This window comes from Sparus aurata, chromosome 20, assembly GCF_900880675.1.
Source record: "Sparus aurata chromosome 20, fSpaAur1.1, whole genome shotgun sequence".
NCBI lineage: Eukaryota > Metazoa > Chordata > Actinopteri > Spariformes > Sparidae > Sparus > Sparus aurata.
In genome coordinates, this window is record NC_044206.1 from 8,406,943 (window position 1) to 8,412,942 (window position 6,000).

Genomic DNA, 6,000 nt, shown 5'->3' on the forward strand with positions numbered 1-6,000 from the left:
AGGGATTAAACCACCCTTCTAGAAAGATAACCGGCATTGCATAGAGACATTTTACACAAAGTGCAAACATGACAGCAAGGGCCTGGTTTCCACCTTGCATCCCCGCAACATGAGATCCTTTCGGCGAGGGCGGTAGGGTTGATGCGAGGAGTCTTGTGAGGGTGTTCTTTATCCCTTGTCTCAGGCGGACCAGGCTTCGCTCACTTTGTAGCAGCAGGACTGGACTCTCTATCACCCACTGACACAATATCCTCCCCTGAACCTGCCGGTGGTGGTGGCCGTCTGGCTTTTAGGCCTCTGACTTCAAACTTCCAGCGACACTTGCAGTATATAGAATGCCCAGAAATCAGTGCACTGATTCCGTTTGTGTAGAAGTATGTGTGTATTTTTGTGTGTGTTTTTTTACATATACCCTATTAAAGTGTTTGTGAAGTGTTTCATGGAGAACCTGATGAAGGCCACAGGCTGAAATGCAGTGGTCTAATCATGAAGTTGTTCAAAATTCTACAAGTGCTGCTGGAGTTTTGAGCTCTTTTAGACTTTTTTATTTTTTCTCAGAAACCCCTACACTGCTCCTACAGGCATCTGCCTTTGGCTAACTTGCTCTTGGCTTGACATGGGTTCATCAACCCTGTTGTTGGCCTGGGGTTTTAAAATGCTAACTTTCTGCCATCTCTTTGCTTTCTGATAAAATATAACATATGGTTAAAATTACTTTAAAAAACACTAAATTAACTCCTTGCAATATTGTCAACCAAACACCTCCACTGTTGCTCGCCTTTAGCTGAGCCGACCCTGAACAGTCACTTCTCCAGTGCTGACCTCCATTATCTTTCTACTTTACAATCTACCAAACCTCCAAAGACATTTTATGATAACATTATACACACAGTAACACTCAGTCTAACTCAGATGTATTATTTTTGTATCCATCATCGTAGTTTTGTTTTTCTTTGTATGATGATAGTAAAGACTATAATGAAAGTTTTGTCAGTCACATTTAATCAGTTTGTGTTTTATCGCCATGTTGCCACTTGTATTATGAAAAACAGGAACATAACTTCAACTTCAAACTCTGTGAAATGTAATGAGTCCAGTTCACTCAGGCTGCAGCACAGTTTACATTCTAATAGCCAAACGTATTCAGAGGTCAGAGATCATCTGAGAAACTGGTTTTATTTTGAAAGGAGAGCTTGTGTTGCATATTGTAGTTGATTAGAAAGATGATTAAAGAACAGTTCTGATGTTGGGCAAGTCGGACACTAGTTCCACTCCGCTGCATATCAATTGCATCGATCATGCATACTGTGTCTTTATCTGCTCCTGTTTAACGAGCACAGACACATTTCATATATTTAACTCCATGTTTTCCTTTGGGGAGTTAACCATTTTTTCACTTCATTTAAATTTATAAGAATCAACTGAATGGAAATCTTTTTTCCTTTTTTTTTTTTCCCCCTCCTCTTTTTGGCGGGGGGAGTTTTATGGCTAGAAAAACAGAATTTGTGGTTTCGACGGTCGAGGTTTGATGCAAACGGCTTTGGAACCTTTTATGCAACCTGGCGTCCAGGAGACTAAAGAAAATATTTTGCTTTCCACCCTTTTGAGCCTTTTAGCCTCTGCTAGGGGAAAAGGAGAGAGGGGCTGGAGAGAGAGAGAGAGAGAGAGAAAGAGAGAGAGAGGGAGAAAAATAAAAAAAACTTGTGGAGAAAAAAAAAAAGTCTCTCCAAGGTCAAATGTCCTGAGTGGGATGGCTGCCAGATCTGCTCCATAACCACTTTGCTCACACACAGTTATATGCAGAACACACACAGTCACACACACACACACACACACAGGTGGACTGACACAGAACACAGTGCGAGGACACACACACTTATTTTAAGTTTGAATTATGCATTTAAGTAAAAAAAAAATAGAGTGTGTGTGTGTGTGTGTGTGTGTGTGTGATGTTGTTGTTATGTGTCTATATGGTTCATGAAATGGTTAAAAAACATCAACATGTGTGCGGACACACCCTAAAAAGCCATCCAATGTACTTCATTGTAAGCCCCGCAAGATGATCAGATAACTGCGGCGCATAAAGATCGTGTGTGTGTGTGTGTGTGTGTGTGTGTGTGTTCCCTCATCACAATCCTGCCTTTGTGTGCATGCGAACATGTTCTGCGTTACGCTCATTGAGAAGTTTAATCTGTGATTAACCATGATGTCATATGCACGCACGTGCATGTACTGTATATATATGCGCTCTCACACACACACACACATGCACACACACTCACAGTCGACAGCCCCCTGTGTGCAATTAGGATGCAGTGTGTGGTAGCTTAATGTAAAGTCCATTACTTCAGATCGGAGCCTGATTACACGCAGAGGTCATTTTCATACGTGGCTTCCTCGGGGTCGCGCCCGGCCCACAGGGGTGCCGCCACGGAGAGGGGTGACGAGGTGGTGGCGTGCGGGCCAGGCACGAGTTCACTGGTGGTCCTGCGTCGCCCGGGGGTGGTGCCCAGAGACTGCTTTGCTCCACCTAAAGGCAGATTTGAATGCAAATGAGCCAGGGGGTAACTGCTCCAGGTGAAAAAGGCATATGGTGCAGGAAGGCTGTTGGGCTACGAGCACGTATACGCGAACACCTGCGCATGGAACTCAGTGTGCTGGTTTGTAGTCCGTTGGAGGGGTCATCCACACACGTCTTTGCTGTTGACTTCTAATATAGCACAAAGTAGCAACAAAAAAACAATAAAGAAGTACATTTCCACAGAGGTTGCGGTCTCTCTCCAGATGTTGTTCTTCTGTACACTCTGGGCCATAAAGTGAAGTCTTCTCACCTCCACAGTGAACAGCATTTGGTTGTCGGTGTCATAACGTGTGCTGGAGGTCTTGAATTCCCATGATGCCACAAAATAATGCTCATATCGACGTAGCTCAGATTTCAAGGTACACAGAGACTTCCTCCTGTCGAGCAGATAAATGGGAAAACAGTGAAGGAGCAACAAGCAAAACACAGTTCTGAGCCGAGGGCGAATTCAAAAGTAGTTAACTGTTCAGAAGTCAATGACCTGATGGAAGCTGTTCTCAGATCAGATCTTCTACTTGTATACCGTCTTGCAGTGATTATTGTGCACACAGCCCCTGTTTAATAATATATAATAATGACAATAATAATAATAATAATAATAATAATAATAATAATAATAATTATGAAAAAAATAATAATAATAATGAAAAAAAAAGTCCCACAGTAGTATATATATCTCAATCTTCATAATGTAAAGGTTAATTGTATGTTTTCTGTCTAAAATCTGAACATAGAATTTAGCAGAGGTCTAAACTGAACTTGATGAAAAAAGTCTTAAAGATTCATGAAGATTCCCTCGTGCTCGTGAGAGATGTCATGTCAGTCTTCTGCGTAATCCTTTAATTAAAGTGTTTCAATGCAAGTAACACCACAACAACCTGTCTCAGACATTTACATGCTGTTGACAGGGCGCCGTCGTCAATGAGGGGTTACAGCGTTCACATAGGTGGGTTTTCCTGTGTAGCCGCGGGTTTGCTTTATATAAGAGGTGTTTATATGGTTGTTTCCACCTGCTGTAGGTGATCACTCTTCATTTGGACGAGTTCACAAGTTTCTGGAAACTTTTCTTCCTTTACCGTAGTTTTCTTTTCTGATGAGACACTGGAGGATCCGAGTTCGGGCCCGTGCAGCTGCTCTCTTATCAGACTTGTGGTGGTGTGAAGTTTTCTCAGGCTGCTGCGGCTCCGGCTGATGGAGGGCCCTGCGAGACGGCCCAGGAACCAGCTGGAGCTGCAAATAGATGAGGTGTGCGTGGGTGTGTGTGGGTGCTAGTGTGTGTTGATCCATGACTTCATAATTACCGGCCGCTCTCAAGGGACCATCAAGAGTGCTGCTGGTGACCCAAGCAGTGACCTCATCAGTGACATCACGGTCGATGGGGCTCCGCTTCAGCTCGGAGGCTAAACAGGAAGCTGTGATTGAGTACATGCGGGAGCACATCTGCGTGGGTTGCACGGCTCCTGTGTGTGGGCTCGGTTCTATACGTGTGTGTGTGTACGCATATTTAAACTGTCGGTTCGGTCATGTGCTGCAGCAGCCTTGTGTCACCGATGCAAAAAGCGAGTCCTTGAAATGCTGCGTATGTGCGAGGTCTCCGTGTTCTGATTTTTTGTATTACCTTTGAGGAGCTCAGGCATCAGTATTGTGGGTGCTCAGGAGCTCAGGCACCCAGTTGTGAGCACCCATGCGAGATGTCATGTGATCATATTGTGAAAATTATTGCAGAGTTACAAGTGTGTCCTTTCCTGTATCCAACTTTCTTTGCGTCACGTCAGACCACTTCAGGTTCTGCATCCTGTGAACCTGAACTAAATTAAACGAATGCAAATGTAAACGTAAAGGTTATGCATGTAACGAAGGGGAACCTCAACGTAAATGCAATGTACCATTCAAGTATTAGACATGAAAGTAAAGTGTTTGGAATCGGTTATTCTAGTCTCCTGTAATTAATCACACAAAGTTATGTCGTTTATATACTTTGACACTGACATAATAGCAACACTTTTCCTTAAATGTCGCTCTTTATATTGAGCTCATGTAATAAATAGAACTGAAAATTGATACTGAATGGAAGGAGAAGAAGAAAGCCCTGTATAAGGAAGAAAGACAGAAGAAGACGAGATAAGAGTTTTGGTAAGTATTTGACTTGGTGACTCTGGTGCAGGGCCGTCTGTGATGCACCTGAGGGGACAAGCTCGGCCCAGCAGGGAGCCGTCACCACCCCCATGTGTCCCGGCACTTCTGTCAACCCCTCGGGTCTCAGCCATGCCCCCCCGGTGACAGACCAGCGGCCCTTTGAATCGGCTGTGAGCGCTGCGAGCGCTGCAGGGCGAGGTCACGTGGTTGGAGGTCAGAGGTCAGATGTCAGCGGTCCAGCAGTGAGACGCTGATTAAACCGAGCCTTCATCTCTCCCTCTGATCCTGACCCCTCAGCTGGACATCAAGAGAGGACGTCTGAAAGATGAGACGGGAGCCCCGTTACTCACACATGCATACTCCCCGATTCACCACTGTCACTTTTTTCTGCAGTCGCTGAAGTAAACATCCCCACATGACTGACCCCCAGTAACCCTTCATAAGAGTGTATTCACTTGCGTTGAGACATGGTGATAGTGAACGCTCTCTCAGGAAGCATCTGCACTGTCATGTTTCCCTGCTGATTTTACAAGGAATTTTGGTAAAAGGTATGTTATATATTCTGTCTGTATTTGCGAGGGATTTCCTCCCAAATGTAACGAAATCGATATAGTACAACCTGTTGCTTTGTAACCACACGAAAGCTCCAAAATGTCCACCGTTTCTTTTTCTGCCTTTTTCATCACAAGAGTCTCTTGCAGTGATGGAAAGTAACTAAGTACAACAACAACAAAAAACCCAGACATTTATTCAAAAAATCTGAAAAATACGACATATCGGATAGAATAATCTGCCAGGCCGCTGATAAGTCAACATACAGTATACTATACACTACATGTAAATGTATCTATAATTGACTTTTACTTGTACTACAAATACAGTAAATTTAATATTTGATACTTAATGACAGTTTTCTCAAATCCTGTTCCTGGGGGCACACTTCCTGCACGTTTGAGTGACACCACGGACTAATCCTTGCATACAACGTCTCTGCTGCACGGGAATACAGACAGGTTAGCTTCAGTGAGTTACGTTACTTGATGGAAAGATGGCAGAGGGTGAGGAGGACGGAGACGAGTTGATCCCGAGGGATGCAAAAGACAAACTTGAATAATAAACAAATACAGTAACAGAGAAACATTACTCTGAATTATTACTTTTGTAATTTTAAACCAGCACAGGATACAGCAAAAATGCAATTTCTACAAAACCAAAGTATGGTGATTAGTCAAAATGATTAGCTTAAAATATATGTAGATATAGCTACTACTACAGAGTGGGCT